This window comes from Heloderma suspectum, chromosome 1 (genome assembly GCF_057233095.1).
Source record: "Heloderma suspectum isolate Gila_16-S chromosome 1, 16-S_ref, whole genome shotgun sequence".
Classification (NCBI taxonomy): Eukaryota; Metazoa; Chordata; class Lepidosauria; order Squamata; family Helodermatidae; genus Heloderma; species Heloderma suspectum.
The window spans coordinates 309690866-309709892 of NC_139458.1; positions in this window are offsets into that span (position 1 = coordinate 309690866).

The following is a 19027-nucleotide window of genomic DNA, read 5'->3' on the forward strand; positions in this document are numbered from 1 at the left end:
AAGTAAGCCACACTGAATTGCACAGGATTTAATACAAGAAATTATACATATGATTTTTGCAGCCTTCATCATGAAGGAACTAGAGTGTGAAGAACGTCCCCCCCCCCATCAAGTGACATGGATTTGCAGCCTTGGACCTCAGGTTTTGAGCAAGATAAACATTGTCTCTTTGTCTCTCTCTTCCATGGATGCAAGTACATACATAATTCTTCCATCAAGACTGTGAGTTTGGTGACAGACTTTTGTTTAAAGTACTGAACTGTAGAGCTATACAAAATATCTGTTAACAGAATAATCCTAAAGGGGGGAGTTACCAGCTTCAGGATAGCATAGTTAAGGGGCCTTACCTGGGAACATGTCAGAGGAGAGCAAAAGGGCTTTGGATTCCACTGATCCATAGCCAACCCCAGCACATTTCTGTAAAGTGCCAAATTGATCTTTACCACCTGTGGGAACACTGCCAGTGGTATTACCATGCCCGTAGATCTTTCCATAGGAGTATTGAAAGCTCCCAGGGCAGACATGCTGTCCCTCCTAGCTTTCAGTGGGAGGCAGGATTTACTTTCTTAATTTTTTTTAACGCAAAAAGCTCTGAAGGACAAGCAGAAAGTCTAGGAAGTATTCTTGAGAATACTCAAAATGTGTGTATACCACCAGTCACCCTCCTCCCAGTTCAGCCTACTTTGGTGAAGATTTTGGATGATATGGTAAATTCCAATATGGACTGATGTGAATGATTGCAAAAAATAATATGCAAAGGTCATGGGGCGGGGGCACAACTTGACTTACTTCACTATGTAAAAGTGTGTGTGTGTGTGTGTGTGCGCACGCACACGCACACACACACACGTGAGCATAGATGTGTGTGAATTGTCACTTAGTGGTCAGTTTTTTAAAATAAAATGGATACGAGTTTGATTATATAGTAAAAAATAAAAGCAATCTGTAAGCACTGCAACCATTAGACTCTCAGCCTCAGTAGTGTGTGAGTAATAGTACTATCTCACCCCACAGATTATTATGTCAATTCATCACCAGAGGCTGCTTGTAAAGCCTGGGTCATATACAGAGTGATTCAATCTTTTATTATTTCATTAAATTCTGCATATTCATTTTTGAGAAATTATGACAAATCTACTGCTATGTCTTCTATTACTTTGCCTTTTTTCCCTAAAAAACCCTTGGTTCTTTTTGTATGCCACACACACACACACACACACACACACACACAGTGACTACTTCAATGAAAGCTTATGCCACTAAAAAGTGGTTAATAGGGATGTACAAATCCCCTTACCTGGGGTCCGCAGGGGGGTCCATGGGTGGGGAGGTGATCCGTTCCTCCCCCCCCGGAATCCTCGCTGGCCAGCTCTGCTCTGCAGTGAGTCCACAGAGCCACCAGCTGGCTCCATTCCGCAAGCGATATGGCCACCATTGCTGTGCCGTATCGCTGCTGATGAGAAACAGGAAGTGATCCGGACACAAATAGAGTCCGCTATGCCATTTGAGTCCCTGTTTCTTATTGTGATAGGCTACGCGTCTGTATTTATGTAGATATTTAAATAGCCTATTGCGTGAAAAAACAGGAATGCAAACGGCATCCACTATGCTGTTTGCATCCCTGTTTTTTTCACGTGATAGGCTATGCAAATACAGATGCGTAGCCTATCGTGAGAAGAAACAGGGATGCAAATGGCGTAGCGGATGCTATTTGCATCCGGATTACTTCCTGTTTCTCAGCAGCAGCGATACGGATGGCAATGGCGGCCATATCACTTGCAGAATGGAGCTGCTGGCAAGGAGTATTCAGTTCCGCGATGGTCTGGCGGGAGATGAAGGTGAGTGGGATCGTTCCGCCACGGACTCATTGGAGTCCATGGTGGAATTCTCCGCTGTCCCTAGTGGTTAAGTCCATATGACATTGTGATATTGATACCTTAGACTAACATGGCTAAGCTTCTGGGGACAGAATGCATGTGAAACACTTGACACATGAAATAGGTAGGAGTATTATACTCAATTATCAAAAAACCTGCCAGTTTAAAAGACCAGACGATAAGGCTATTTCACTTTGGTCCAAACTCCACAAAGCCAGGAAACTGGAAACTAAGGCTGATGCCTTATCTGACATGCCCCATGATCAGTCATTATGTTGTGCAATGTATAGAATCATAGAATCATAGAATCATAGAATACTAGGGTTGGAAGGGGCCTACAAGGCCATCGAGTCCAACCCCCTGCTCAATGCAGGAATCCAAGTCAGAGCATCCCTGACAGATGGCTGTCCAGCCTCGTCTTGAAGGCCTCCAGTGTGGGAGAGCCCACCACCTCCCCAGGTAATTGGTTCCATTGTCGTATTGCTCTTACAGTCAGGACGTTTTTCCTGATGTTCAGCCGGAATCTGGCTTCCTGTAACTTGAGCCCATTATTCTGTGTCCTGCACTCTGGGATGATCAAGAAGAGTTCCTGGCCTTCTTCTCTGTGACAACCTTTCAAGTACTTGAAGAGTGCTACCATATCTCCCCTCAGTCTTCTCTTCTCAAGGCTAAACATGCCCAGTTCTTTCAGTCTCTCTTCATAGGGCTTTGTTTCCAGTCCCCTGATCATCTTTGTTGCCCTCCTCTGAACCCTCTCCAGTTTGTCTGCATCCTTCTTAAAGTGTGGTGCCCAGAACTGGACACAGTACTCCAGATGAGGCCTAACCAGTGCTGAGTAGAGGGGAACTAGTACTTCCCAGGATTTGGAAGCTATGCTTCTATTAATGCAGCCCAAAAGAGCATTGGCCTTTTTTCAGCCACATCACATTGTTGGCTCATATTCAGCTTGTGATCGACAACAATGCCAAGATCCTTCTCGCTTGTAGTGTTGTTGAGCAACGTATCCCCCATCTTGTAACTGTGCATTTGGTTTCTTTTTCCTAGGTGCAGAACTTGGCATTTATCCCTATTCAATGTCATTCTGTTGTTTTCTGCCCAGCGCTCCAGTCTATCCAGATCACTTTGAATTTTGTTTCTGTCTTCCAAAGTATTAGCTATCCCTCCCAATTTTGTGTCATCTGCAAATTTGATCAGCATTCCCTGCACCTCCTCCTCCAAGTCATTAATAAAAATGTTGAAGAGCACTGGGCCCAGGACTGAGCCCTGCGGTACCCCACTCATTACCTCTCCCCAGTTATTGAAGGTCCCATTGATAAGCACTCTTTGAGTCCAGTTCTGTAGCCAACTGTGGATCCACCGGATCGTTGTTTTATCTAGCCCACTTTGAGCTAGTTTGCTCATCAGGATATCATGGGGCACTTTGTCGAAAGCTTTGCTGAAGTCGAGGTATATGATGTCTACAGCATTCCCACGGTCTGCAAGGGAGGTTACTTGATCAAAAAATGAGATCAGATTTGTCTGGCAGTACTTGTTTTTGACAAATCCATGTTGGCTTCGAGTAATCACGGCATTGTTGTCAAGGTGCTTCCAGATGGATTGCTTTATGATGTGCTCCAGAATTTTCCCAGGGATTGACATCAGACTGACTGGTCTGTAGTTCCCAGGTTCCTCCTTTTTACCCTTTTTGAAGATAGGGACAACGTTAGCCCTCCTCCAGTCATCGGGCACTTCCCCCATCCTCCATGATTTCTCAAAGAGAATAGACAGCGGTTCTGAGAGTTCTTCTGCCAGTTCCTTTATGACTCTAGGATGCAGTTCATCTGGCCCTGGAGATTTGAACTCATTCAAAGTAATGAGGTGTTCCTTGACCATATGCCTATCGATCTCAAGCTGCAATCCTGCCCCTTCAGCCTGTACTTCGCCTTTGCCAGGGGGGTCATAGACCCTCTTTTGGGAGAAGACTGAGCCAAAGTAGGAATTGAGCACCTCTGCCTTTTCTTTGTCATCTGTTATCATTTCGCCATCCTTATTTAATAGCTGAACCACCATTTCTCTCCTGTCTTTTACTATGCACGTAGCTGAAGAAAGCCTTTTTGTTGTTTTTAGCATCCCTTGCTAACCTCAGCTCATTCTCAGTTTTAGCCTTCCTGACGCCATCCCTGCAATTCTGTGCTATATGCCTGTACTCTTCCTTTGTTACTTGGCCTTCTTTCCATTTCCTATATGTGTCCTTTTTTGTTTTCAGGTCATCCCTAAGCTTTTTGTGAAGCCAAATTGGCTTCTTCTGTTGTCTTCCACCTTTTCTTCTTGTTGGAATTGTTTGTGATTGTGCCTCGAGAATTTCCTTTTTTAAAAGCTCCCACCCATCTTGGACTCCTTTCCTCGTTAGCGTCGCTTGCCATGGGACCTTACTGATCATTATTCTGAGTTTATTAAAATCAGCTTTCCTAAAATCCAGGGTACGCGTTTGACTACACTCAGCTTTTGCTTCCCTTAGAGCCAAGAACTCAAGTACAACATGGTCGCTTTCCCCCAGAGTTCGTGTAACTGCTACTTTATCCACTAAGTCATCTCTGTTGGTTAGGATCAAGTCAAGGATAGCTGATCCTCTAGTTCCTTCTTCTACTTTCTGTAGGAGGAAGTTATCCGCCACACAAGTCAGGAATTTCCTGGAGGGGCCATGTTTTGTAGAATTTGTCTCCCAACAAATATCGGGGAAATTGAAGTCCCCCATTACTACTACATCATGCTTCCTTAAAACATTGGCTATTTGCTTTTCAAAAGTTTCATCCTCGTCTTCTCCTTGATTGGGTGGCCGGTAGTAGCTTCCGATCACCAGGTTCCTTTTATTCTTTGCTCCATTTATTTCAACCCAGATGCTCTCGATGGGGCTACCAAGCTCCTCCTCCTCCTGTATTTCTGTGCAGAGATATGTATTTTTCACATACAGTGCAACCTCACCTCCCTTTCTGTTCCTCCTGTTCTTTTTGAACAAGTTATATCCTTCAATTGCTGTATTCCAGTCATGAGAGTCATCCCACCAAGTCTCAGTTATACCTATCAGGTCATAATTTCCCTCTTGTATTAAGAGTTCAAGTTTGTTCTGTTTGTTTCCCATACTCTGGGCATTAGTATATAGACATCGCAGACCATGTGCTTAGGGATGTCAGAGAATTTCTCCACAAATTGCAGGGAGGCCAAATGCCAGCACATTCGGCCCCCCGAAATTGGTGGAGAAACGGTCTGACCCCCGCCCCCCAGGACGGGACTTACCTTGTGTGAATGTTCCTGGCGGCGGCGGCTCCGGCGGCAGTGTGGCGGCGGCGGTTGCAGCGGCCGGTCTTCTGACCGGCTGCCACCGCAGCCATTTCCAAGTTAAAAAAAAAAAAGAAAAAAAAAGTGATAGGCTACGTAAATGTTTATGTAGCCTATCACGGCTGAGTGGGGGAAAAAAACACCGCATGTACGCAAATGGCACCGCCCATGGGCGCCATTTGCATTCCTTATTTTGGCACGTGTAGTCTACGTCAACATTTACGTAGACTACGGCGAAAATAAGGGCAACGCTATTTGCGTTCCCCTTATTTTCGCTGTAGTCTACGTAAATGTTTACGTAGACTACACGTGCCAAAATAAGGAACGCAAATGGCGGCACCCATGGGCGCCACCATTTGCGTATGCGCGGTTTTGTTTTGTTTTTCACTCAGCCGTGATAGGCTACGTAAACATTTATGTAGCCTATCACGGATGACTGCAGGGACGCAAATGGCGGCGGCTACAGCCGCCGCCATTTGATTCCCGGCAGGACAGGATTCGCGGAGGGAGGGACGGGGCGCCTCCACCCCGGCCAGAATTTCAGGGGGGAGGGATGGGGCATCTCCCCCCCAGCCAGAATTTGGGGGGGGAGGGACAGGGCGCCTCCCCCCCGGCCAGAATTTGGGGGGGAGGGACGGACCGCCTCCCCCCCAACGCGAATCAACTTTCGGGTTCAGGTAAGGGACTTTCGTACATCCCTACATGTGCTTCATAGTCTGGCTTTCTTCCTACATGTGTCTGAAGACTATTATTAGGCGCTATCAGAGCTGTTCTCTCCATTGCAGTGCATGCACCTACGTCCATTGTTACCCCCAACATTACATCTCCCTTCCCCGTAGGATTCAGTTTAAAGCCCTCCTGATGTTCTTCATGCTGTGGCCAAACACATTCTTCCCATCCTTTGTGAGGTGCAACCCGTCCCTAGCCAACAGCCCATCTTCCAGGAAGTATAGCCCGTGGTCCCAGAATCCAAATCTCTCTCGTCGGCACCGCCTTCGTAGCCAGTCATTCACCCGGAGTATTTTTCGTTCCCTTTCTATCCCTCTTCTAACTACTGGAAGGATGGATGAGAAAACTATCTGGGCCCCAAAGTTCTTGAGTTTCCTTCCCAAAGCTTCAAAGTCTGACGTGATCTCTTCGTAGCTCCGCTTGGCGGTATCATTAGTTCCCAAATGGATGAGAAGAAAGGGATACCTGTCAGTGGGCTTTATGAGTGCAGGCAACCTTTCAGTCACATCTCTAATCTGTCCTCCCGGGAGACAACATACCTGGCGAGTCTTCGCGACATACTTGGGTCTCGATCCCACGCAGCAAGGAGTCTCCCACTACTACCACTCTTCTCTTCTTGTTGTTGTAGGCCTGGGTTTCATCGCCTCTGTTTGACTGACCTTCAGCCTCTTGCTCAGTCTCATGCAGGTTCCCCTGTGATTCTTCCTCTGCAGGCTGTCCTCCAGTCTCATCCGCAAGTACCTGGAATCGGTTCCACAGCTCCACTGCTTCCACTGGTGCAGAGTGGCGTCTAGTTCTTCTTCTCCTAACTGTCACCTTTTTCCAAGGAGTATCCTCTACTCTATTTTTCTTCACCTCAGCATTTCCCACTGCCTCATCTTGCTGTTGCTCTTCAAGCTTCTGATCTTCCCTTTGCTGCTGTAGTTCCCCCATTCTGTCCAAGAACTCTTCGTGTTCTCTTATTCCCCGGAGGGTCGACAGTCGCCGCTCCAGTCCACTTACTTTTTCTTCCAGCAGCGTGATCAACTTGCACTTGCTGCAGGTGTAGGCCATGTTGTTCTCAGGCAAGAAAACAAACATTGCACACACCTTGCAGGTCACCACCACTGGAGAGTCTTGTCCTTCCATAGCCTCTTTTCCCTTTTTGTGTCTAGCTTTGTGATTGTTCTAGACTAGCCTGTGCCTGCTCCTCTACTCAGTAGAGGTTAAAAGCAGAGTCCCACTGGTGTGAAAGTGTGTGTTACAAGACAAATAAATGGAAAAAAGTTAGTTAAAAAATAATTAAAAAATGTTAGGGGCCTCCCCCTTGACCTCCCCTGCCGAACTCCCCTGGCCAACTCCTGTTTGCTCCCCCTGTGGATCTCCACTGCTGTTCAGTTAGAGCTGGATGCTGGGAGAAACTTTACTTTTGGCCAATATCAGAAAAAAATGTTAAAGTTGTACGTTTTAACTTATATGTCTCTCTTTCAATAGACCCAGTAAACTCCTTGGCAGTAAAATTATTAAGATTAGCTTTCCAATCTCTTCACAGCATAACTGGATGTTTGAGGATGCCACACACGTATCTACCACATATATATCTTCCATATATATGGAAAGATATATATATATATAGTAACTGCTTTTTTTTAGAAATTGAGGTTGAAAAACCTGCAAAGCAGATCTTACTCACTTTGGACTGTTTTATAGGTTTTGCCCATAACACTCATAGATGGGCTTCCTATGTTACATGACCAGGACCATGTTTCCATGAACAGAGAAGGAGAAGCTTTGCTGTGCAGGGCTGCATGAGGGACTGCTCCGGTCCAGCAAAAATTGCTTCTCAGAACATACTTCGTGGTGGGGGTTGGAGTGAATGTCATCCGACTGGCAGGGGCTGCTCAACGAATAAGAGAGGCTTCCCCTTCCCTCTCCCCTGAAATTCCAAATGCAGCTGCATTTCAGGAGCAAGCCTCATTGAGCACAATGAGAGCTACTTCCAAGTAGACATACATACGCTTGTGCTGAGAAAGTGATGGGGAGAACACAAAGACAGAAACCAACCCCCATTTCAACCTCCAGGATCTCTATAATGAAGGGTCAAAATAGTTTCTTCCTCAGGCAATAAACCAAACAAAGGAGAATCAGAGCCTTGAGATCATGCTTTACCACACTTAGGGAACTGGGCTTTAAAATGTGCCATGTCAATTGAGGGGGATCTCTGTAAGTTCTGATGTAGGCATTCAGAAGGCAAGCCACATTCAGCCCCCCGAAATTGGTGGTGAAATTCTCCGCCACCCCACCGCCACCCCCCCGGGATGGGACTTACCTCCTTCAAATGTCCCTCTCGGTGGCGGGTCCCGGCGGCATTTCGGTGGCATTTCGGTGGGGCGGGGATGGTGGCCGGTCTTCTGACTGGCTGCCGCCACCGCCATTACAAAGTAAAGTAAAAAAAGAGCAAAAAACACGTGATAGGCTATGTAACGATTTACGTAGCCTATCACGGCTAGATTTTCAAAGTCAGCCATGATAGGCTATGTAAATCTTTACGTAGCCTATCATGAGTGACTTTGGGGGGAAAAAAGCGCATACACAAATGGCGGCGCCCATGGTCGCCGCCATTTGCGTTCCTTGTTTGGGCAGGGGTAGTCTACGTAAAGATTTATGTAGACTACGGCGAAAATAAGGGCAACGCTATTTGCATTGCCCTTATTTTTGTCGTAGTCTACGTACGCGCTTTTTTTTTTTCAAAGTCACCCGTGATAGGCTACATAAAGTTTTACATAGCTTATCACGGCTGACTTTGAAAATCTAGCCGTGATAGGCTACGTAAATTTTTACGTAGCCTATCACGTGTTTTTTTGTTTTTTTTTTACTTTACTTTTTTATTTCGCAGCCGGGGAGACGGGGCGCTCCCCCCCGGCCTGAATTTCAGCGGTGAGGGATGGGGCGCCTCCCCCCCAGCCTGAATTTCATCCGGGAGGGGTGGGGTGCCTCCCCCCCCGCCAAGAACTTCAGGGGGAGAACCGAAGTGCCTCCCCCCCACCGCGAAGCAAGCTGCGGGACCAGGTAAGGGATTTTCGTCCATCCTTACCTGGCCGGCTGCTCCGTGGAGCCACCATCAGATAAAATGGAATATCTGTCTATGAAATATTTACTTCTTCCACTGTATCAAAAACAAGAGAATACCGTAACTAGCATTATTATGTTCATGTGGGTAGATGGAGTCTTATAAATAAATATTCTGCTGTAATTGTTATGTATTGATTGTATTTTAATGTATTGTTTTAATCAATTTTAATTGGTTCTGTAAGCTGCCTTGAGTGCCATTTTTTGGTAGAAAGACAAGGTACAAATAAAATACATAAACAAATACTCCATAAATATATGCATTTTGGTTTTCATGATCTATGAGAAATGTTTTCCTTTTCTCTGTGTGTGTGTGGGGAAACAAATTATGTATTCCTCTTTCTGCAAACACAAAATGACAAGAAGTGTCCATTTACAATCCTTTTTAAAAACACTTTTCTGAAGTACATTTGTGCCAGATTATTTCACTTAGACTACTGTTTTCATTGTTCTTTGGGTTAATGGTGAATGTGTTGATGGCAAATGAACTATTTGACATGGTTTTAAACTTGGCTGATCTTTAGACTCCCTGGGTGGCCACCAACAAGTCACTGACACTCAATATATTTTATAAAACTAAGGAGCATCAGAACCAAGGGATTCTGCTTTGTTGAGTTTTGGTGAAGAACCGAATTATTTTAATTGCCCAGCCAAAACTCTGGACTGAATGAACTCCTTGAATTAAATGAATTCACCAAAAACATATGAAAATACCAAAAACTCCAGAGTAGATCACTGAATTATGAATGGCTACTGTATATGATTAGGATATCTGTCATTTGGAAATCCAGCCCTTTGGGGTCACGATGGATTTCTGCTGTCCATATGGCTCGGCTTGCACTCATGAGCAGAGCTATGGAGTCCCCCCAATCTCGAGGGACTTTTTGCAGCTTGGGGGTGCGTGTATCAAGGCTACAATTTGAATAGAAATAGAAATGTGTGCAGATTGCAGCTGAAATTTATACAAATTTGCGTAATTTGTGCAAATGGCAGCTGAGATCTGCACAAATTACAAAGTTGTGCAAATTGCAGCTGTAATTTGCACAAGTTGAAAAATATGGGAAATCCGCTATCTCACTGCAGACTGAGTCAGGCCAGTTAGCAGAAAATGGAACAAAATCGGGGGGGGGGATCCAACAAAAGATCATCTAGCTCCACCCCACAAACAGATTCCTACGACATCCCTAACTGCAATTTACTTTGCAGCCACTACTCTTGCCTGCATCTGTAAATGTCAGGTGGGTCCATGTGTGCAGGAGAGATGTAGCAGAGACAGGGGTGTGTGCTAGATACACATGCTCATCTGAAAAACAAGCAGTGATGGTGGTGGAGAGGTGTGCGATTTAGGTGCGGATGGGGCATCCGATTGGGTCCTGGAATCCGTCGGACTCCCCACACACACACCCTTGAGCCCAGCTCAGTGATCCGCTGTCCCTGCCTGCCAACCTGCACCAGCAGCCGTGACTTACTGGGCCCATCTGCTCATGCCCTGCAGCCGTTTATCCTCCACGTGAGCCTCCATTTTAATGCAAGATGTGGCTTTGTATTTTTATAGATCTAATGTTGCACACAACAGTGGCCGAAGAGGGCCATTTCCCCCAACGTAATGTGAGGGGAATGGGCCTTTATGGCCACCATTGTGTTCAACATTAGATCCACAAAAAAAATACAGAGCCCCATCTTGTGTTAAAAAGGAGGCTTGCATAGAGGATTGGCAGCTACAGAGCTGAGCTCTCCAAGGGCTCACACAGCCCAGCTTGCACAGGTAGGTGGCAACAGCACATCCTCGAATGCCCACCAAGTTCAGGTCAGGGTGAGTCCATCTATCCTTAGTTTTCTTTCTTCTAGTGAGCCTGGAACTCAAGAAAGAAGCAACTCAGGAATTAAAAACAACAACATCTTGCTTGTTTGCCACTATCAGAGGCGGAAAAAGTATAACAGCCTCTTGGCTAGGTTATACCCATCCTCTATTTATCTGACCGATACAGCCGGGGTGGGGCTTGCAGGAGAAGGTGGTTTCCGCACAATGATCACTTCTGCACAGGGGTCAAATTGAACAAGACTGCCACACAACACCAGTATTGGGGGGGGGGGGTAATTATTCAACACAGTCTTCATGCTTGCTAATCTCTGTTACCATGGGTGATCTGAGTTAGATATAATTTATTTACTATAAATTTTCATAAGTACAGATAAAACTTTTTATACGATCAGGCACTGGCAAACAACTTTTACAGTGACAGATTAAGATACATTTCTCATACAAGAAAAATAATTCCTTTCCAAAAAGCCCTTGAGGAACTTTGCAGCCACTACTAGACAGTTACTCTCCCAGAAACATACTTCTTATGCTCTAGCAAGAAACACATTTTCTGTCAGACCAGTCAATTCTGAGTCCACTTCATAATGTAGTGCTGTGCTGAAATTCATCCTTTAATTCCATGAAAGTTTCATTCTGTTTTTTTGCCTCATTTTCAGAGCATTTTAGAATGTCTTTGAATTACGTTTGGTGGGGTCTTATCATTTTGAAGTGGCTGAGGGCGCTTTCCCTCTTTCTTTATATTACCAATCTCTCCTTGTTGCTCTGCAGACTCCCTGGCTGCTCTGGCTTCCCAATCTGAAAATGTCCCATGGGGGGGAGACAGTTCATGAGGTCTTCCCCTGCACTTTAACTGAAGCTAAGGAGGCTGCAGACTTCTGGAGAGTTGATTGTACAACAAAAGACACACACACCATGGCCATCTCTTAACTAATGTAAGTGCAGGAAACCCACAACCTGGTCATCGGAATTCCACCCACATTTTTAACCTGCTCCACTGAAAATTAACCCTGCACACTCCTTCCCTGTCTCCTATGGCTCAGAGATAGACAAGAGGGAGGGTTCAGGGCAGCAGCAGAAAGGAAGAGGAAGACAAACATTGAGACAGCAAATAGCTACCTCTAGGGATGTACGAAACTCACTTACCTTTTCACGGAATTTTTTGCGGTGGGTGGGAGGCGCTCCATCCCTCCGCCCGGAATCCTCAACAGGAGGGGAGGTGATCCGGTCCTCCCTCCTGGAATCCTGCCTGGCCGGCTCCGCTCTGCAGCGGCTCTGCGGAGGCTCTGCAGAGCAGCCAGCCAGGGCCGTCCGCAGCCGGATTTCTGGCAGCGGACGGGCTGTTGCGGCCGCTATTTGCATCCAGCCAGGCTGCTGTGATAGGCTACGTAAGTATTTACGTAGCCTATCACGGCTAACCCCCCCCAAAAAAAACCAGCATACGCAAATGGCAGAGGCTACGGCGGCTGCCATTTGCACTGCCTATTTTTCGTAGGGATGGCGGAGAATTTCTCCCCGAAACTTCAGGGGGCCAAGCGCCAACGTGTTTGGCCCCCCGAAGAAGTTTCAGGGAGAAATTCTCCGCACCCCCCCCCACCCCCCGCACTGCCCCTGGGACGGGACTTACCTTTCCCGAATGTCCCTCCCGGCGGTGGGTCCGGCCGGCGGTTCGTCGGGTCTTCGTCAGGGGCGGGAGTGGCAGCCGGTCTATTAACCGGCTGCCGCCGCCGCCATTCCAATAAAAGAAAAAAAACACCCCCGTAATAGGCTACGTGACGATTAACATAGCCTATCACAGCTAGATTTGCAAAGTCACCCGTGATAGGCTACATGATGATTAACGTAGCCTATCACGGCTGACTTTGCAGATCTAGCCATGATAGGCTACGTTAATCGTCACGTAGCCTATCACGGGGGCGTTTTTTTTTTAACTTTTTATTTCGCGGCCGGGCAAGGCAAGGCGCCTCCTCCCCAGCCTGAATTTCGGCCAGGCGAGGCAGGAAGCCTACCCCCCGGCCTGAACTTCGCGGGTAGAGCAGCAAAGCGCCTCCCCCCCACCGCGAAAAGCTGTGAGACCAGGTAAGTGACATTCGTGCACCCCTAATTTTTCGCCATTCTAGCCTATGTAAATTTTTACGTAGGCTATTAGGGCGAAAAAAAGAGGAACGCAAATAGCGTAGTGGGTGGGGTTTTTTTGGCTTGCCGTGTGATAGGCTACGTAAATACTTACGTAGCCTATCACAGCTATGATGAAGAAGTGAATGGCGGCCACAGGGCGGCCGCCATTTGCAAGTCAGCGCGGAAGGCAGCAGGTAAGTGCTCTGTTTCACTCACCTTTCGTGAGTGGAGGGGGCGGGGGCTTCGTTCCGCCACAGATTTCGGGGGGCCGAATGCACTGGCATTCAGCCTCACCGAGATCCATTGTGGAATTCTCTGACATCCCTACTCCTGATTCAGTCTGGGAGTCTGGTGGACCTGCTCCTGCCCGCAACCCCGAGCCCCGCTTGCCGAGCCTCGCTTGCCGAGCCTCTGCCCCTGCTCGCACTTGGCAAATGGCCTGCACTCACCCTGGCAGTGTTGTCATGCTTCACCATCACCATTTCCTGAGAAATAAAATGGTGATTGTAAAGATGCACAAATTTATGCACATGTGAAAATGTGCATTTTCATGAATGCACATATTTATGTATGCGTGAAAATGCATATTTTATGAAAAATGTACATTTTCATGCACACACTAATGTGTGCCTTCACAAAAACGTGCATTTCACACATGAGAATATGCACATTCGCAAAATGCTCATTTTCATGCATACAAGAGCATGCACATTTTTGCAATTGCCATTTTATTTTTTAGAAATGGTGACCGCAGAGCTCGACAAGGCTGCTAGGGTGAGTGCGGGCTGCTCGCCAAGAGTGGGAGAGGCTTAAGTGCAGTCCAGGGGCTGGGCAGGAGTCTGGAGAACCTGGACGGGGGTGAGTTCACACATCCCTAGTCAGTAGCACAGAGCATCAATCCTAAGGCAAGGTCCAGGAAGCAATGTAGAAGACAGAGGAGCTGGAAAAAAATGGTGTTGTTTCTAGTACTAACTAGGCAGACACTGAAGGCTTTTAACACAAAAGACTACTGAGCCCCACCCACAGCCCAGCTACAGTACATTAGAGCTCTCTGGTCAGAGTCCTACTCATGAGGAGTTGCTTGCTCCTGAGGAATCCTTCCTTGCAGTGGGTCATTTCTTCTTACAGGAGCCCTGCTGATTAGCTTCCTAAGGTGACAACACTCTCTGGGATTGGGGGGTCTCTCAGCCTCTGTTGCTGAAACAGAGATCCCCTCTTCCTGTGGGGATGGACTTCTGGCCCTCTCCCCTGAGGGCCCAGACTCTCCCGAGTCTTGTGATATAGATGGTTCAATGGCATCATCCAGCTCCGGAGCCTCTAGCTCCTCAGAAAAGGAGAAGTCCCCCAACAGGGGACGACACATGCATGTTCACACACATTCATTCATAGACATATACTCTTCTTGTGGCCCATCTCAGTGTGCAGAGACAGGGAGGTTTCAGTCACATGCTAAGGTCACTTTCCACATCCCCGCTACCAGTCAGCTGGGCAGTGGAGGGAGGCATACAATTTAAAGGGAAAAGACTATGCATGGGGATGAGTCTTCAAATAACTTTTTGGTGGGCTGACAAGAACCTGATTGTCTTCGGGAGTATTGTGCACAAGGCGAATCATCCTCACATGCCCTCTTTTCCAGTACAACTGCGGCAACCGCAGTGGCACATGGCTGGAAATTCAAGGGCAGCACTAGCAGCACTTGTGGCGGACCACGCAGGAAGCCTCTGAGGACTACATCTGGCCAGAGGATTCCCCATTTGTGTTTTCTCCATGCGTTTCTCCCATATGTTCTACCCATGGGTTTTTCTGCTTGCTTGCTGACTCACATGATCACTACGCCTGGTCACAGAGTGCCACCCAGCCCAGGCCAACAGCAGAAGGATGTGGGAGGGAGTCTGTGTGTGCCAGTCTAGCCCAGCAATGGAGGGGAGTGTGTGAGAGAGTGGAGTGCCCGTCCTGAGTAACTGCAGTGTGTGTGTGTGTGTATGTGAGGGAGAGAGAGAGAGAGTCTGAGTGTGTGTGTGGGGGGGAGATAAGCAGTTGAGAGGAGTGAGAAGTTAGGTGAGCAATGGTAGAAGTGGGGGAGACATGAGAGAGAGCAAGAGCAAGAGAGAGAGAGAGAGAGAGAGCGTTCATTCCAGCAGTGTGTCTGTGTGTGGGGGGGCAGTTAATCCTTGTGTTGTGTGCTGCTGAATGAGAGGTGTGTGGAGCACCTTGACAGCATGACACCATTTGCTGCTCCACTTCAGGCAGCAAACTATTTTGGGCCAGCTCTGGCTAGCCAATTGTGGGGAGGGACACTTTTCATCAGGGCCTTCATGCAGGGGAAAGATGATATCCTCTTACTGCATTGTGGTCAGACTCTGGTCATCCCCCACAAGCTTTTTTTTAAACAACAACAATGATAGTACAGAGACAGACACATTAAATGCAATCACACATTTAGGGAGCAACCCTATGGCCACTAGATGGCGGCTATAGGAGATGCTGTTTTCTGGGAACCAACCTCGGAACCCGTGCTCCGAGGTCAGTTCCCAGAAAACCGACCTCCCTGCATGTCTGAGCTGCCTCTGAGGTGGCACGGAACAGCCCTGTGCTGCACACTCGCAAGAGGAGCACGGAGCGGCAAAAATGGGGTGGGGGTGTTCCAGGGTGGGGAAAGTGGATCTGCCTGTATGACACATCCTAGACAACCATTTTGGGCAGTCTAGCCATGGGGCGGGGAAGTGGGAGAGGAGGCTGCTATACGACACATCCTATGTGTCATACAGCAGCCTCCTCTGTCCTCTCCCACTCCCCCACCCCATGGCTAGACTGCCCCAAATGGTTGTCTAGGACAAAAAGCAGGAGAGGCATGGAGGGAACAATCCCCCCCCCCATGCTTCTCCTGCCTTGCTTTGGATAGGCGGTCACCTCCGAGTTTGGAGGCGGCCGCCTATCTAGATAGGATTGCGCCCTTAATGTAACATATACTTTGCCCATAATCTGGAAACTAAGTAGTGTGTGTGTCTATGTGTGTGTGTGAAACACTTCTCAAAAAAAGTATTTTCAAAATACTTTTTGTATTTAACTTTTATGTAAGCTGAAGATCTTATTGCAAACACGTAGTTTTCAGCATCAGTTTGACATAATTTTAACTTCTGATTTAGCAGAAGAGTGATTAATTTTTGTGAACCGCCCAGAGAGCTTCGGCTATTGGGCAGTATAGAAATGAAATAAATAAATAAAAATTAATTAATTAATAGATGACAGACAGACAGACAGACCAACATCATGTAAGATGAAATGCATGATCCAGTTTACTTCCTATATGACCCATGTTACAAGCCAGCTCCAACCATAGACTGACAAATGTGCCTGACATGCCTGGGGAATACTATTTGAATATATCCCCCAGCAAGCATGTTGAACTGGACCTGGGCTTTCATGGTGTTTGTAGGCTGAGAGTAGGGCAGTTGGAGGAATTTGTCCAGAGGGTCAAGTCTGCCGAGTTTTTGGTGGCTCAGCTCCCTGGATTCCAGCTTGCTTGTCCATGAGCTGGCCCGACTCAACCTGTGACAAGTTGTGCCAACTCGAGGACTTCTGCCACCACTGTTCCCATTGCCAGCCGCTCTGCACAACTCCCTCACTTGAGAGAGTTGTGCAGAGGGGATGGCAGGCAACAGCGGCAGTATCGGTGGCAGGGAGAGAAGGAAGGAGCCATGGTGCTGGCCTGTCTTCCACTGCTAACCACTGTGCACAAATCTCTCCTTCTCCCTGCCAGGCCCCAGCAGGCAGAACCAGAGACTTGCGCACAGTAACCGGTGCTGCAATTGTCTGCCGCTGGCCATTGTGCACAAGTCTCTCCTTCTCCCTGCCAGGGCCCTGGCAGGGAGAAGGAGAGACTTGTGCAAAGTGACTGGCACCACAATTGCACACTGGCAGCAGCTGTACACAAGTCTCTTCTTCTCCATGTCGTGACCCGGCCGGTAGGGAGGAGAGACTTGTGCACAGTTACCAAAATGGCTGTGAGTCAGTGAGTTCTGATGGGGAGTCTGTGGTTCACAAACTCACAAACACAAGCCAAGCTGGGGGCTCAGGGGAAATCCAGGGAAATCTGACAAGCCCCAAGAGGGCCAGATTTCCCCACGCCAGACATCCCTAGGTTAGAGCGATGTCTAGTTTCAGTTCCCTGTATCAACATGATGCTCTTTTTGATGACTCTTTTTGATGACTTTCCTGCATTGTTGGTGACTTCTCATCATTTTATGTACTGCAGATTTAAGCTTTTATATTTCATACTGTATTTTATGCTGTATTTTGTCATTTCAATTTTTGTGAACTGCCCAGAGAGCCTTGGATAATGGGCAGTATAGAAATGTAATAAATGTATGTATGTTTGTATGTTAGTCAGGAGGCAGGCACCATAAAAGGAAAGAATTCCAGACAGTGAAATCAGTGGGCCAGTAACCAATGTTGGCAATCCACCAGCACCAAACCCTTTGCCCTAGGGGGGAAAACTACTCACTACCACAAGTCAGGAAGAGCTCCACTGAGTTGTCCCATTCCAGAAGTAGTAGTTTCAGGTAATTTCTGGTTGTGCTAGTCAGCGCTGCCTTCCTGTTGTGCTAGTGGTCATTCCTACTAGTGCAGCAGCAGTGGATACAGCCCATCTCCTCATGATTATATTATTGCAGGCTAGTTTACTATCAGCAGAATTGAGGGGTAAAGCTTTTTCCTGGGCTATACATTTCAGGCTGCAGGAATGGGCAGTTGCATTGTTTAATTCCTCTTCTGCCAATCAAATTCCATATGCTCAGGAAACTATCACATGGAGAAAGGTTTGGGATTCATGAGAAGTGAAATGGAATTGGTGTAGAATGATTTGATTATATCCCCGGTTCTCAGAGCGATAGCATTTAAATTCTGCTCTCTTATGCTCATTTGTATTTTACACATTAGAATTATGGTTTCCTGGTGCATGATTTCCAGCAAATGCTTCATAACAATATAGAGACTTCAATTTGATCCATTCTTTCTGTAAGCTTTTGAGAATATTTTGATCAGGGGTATCTAAAATCTGATTATAAAAACATTTACTTGCTGGTAGGTATACATCAGTTCTGAACAGGCCTCAATTCTCCTTAATCTGAGTGAAAACATATATCTAAGTAACTGCTCTTAAGAACATGTGGCCAAACATGTAGCCAAGAACGTGTAGCCAAGCTAAAGACCTTCCCCCCAGCCTCTTATTATTGTCCGCCATAGCAGTGAGCAATAAAAGATTGCAAAAGGCTGGAGCTGAAGTTTAATATCACAGGGAGCAATTCTTGAGCAGTTAAATGAAACCTTCACATTCAAAAAAAAAAATCATATAATTGGAGGAGGCAGATTGCAAATGCTGATTTTTCAGTGTTTCATTGGTATGATAATTTTGGCGCTTAAGTTATCTGCCCAGCAGAGATCGTTTCATAGCCAACATTATCAAGAATGTTTAAGGCTAGCATTAAATAACACACACAGGGTGTCCAAAGACCAAAACTATCTATTGAGAATTCTAGGTAGCTCATAATGAGGAGTGGTCGAATATGATATACCGCTAATGTTTTTTAAAGCTGTCATTCCTCAGATAATAGACTCAACCCAACCCCTGGAGCTACTTTGCTCTAGAAACGCCAGCCAAAAGATATTCCTTAGAAGTCAAAAGACATTTGCCACAGTTAACCAATAATTCTTAGCACCACATTAGAGAATAAAAGTTTCCAGTGGAGAATACACAGCATCCACACAGTGCTATCCATTTCTAAATATAAGGCTTAAAGGCATCTACAAAACGCAAACCGAGGAGGAGTGCTGTGCCTTGGAAATCACTGAAACCATAATTGAAAGTGAAAGTAGGCTCACAAGCTTCAGTTAGGATTTCAGCCATGGTTTGGTTTTCTGTCATTGCTATATCGGTTAGAAACCCTAGGCCCAAGTGAATGTCTTTTGAAACCAATGGAAGACCCTTTATGGACTTTGAATATCAGGCAGTGAATGTTACACCCACATATAGAATATCTGCCCCTGGCTGTCAAATGTACAG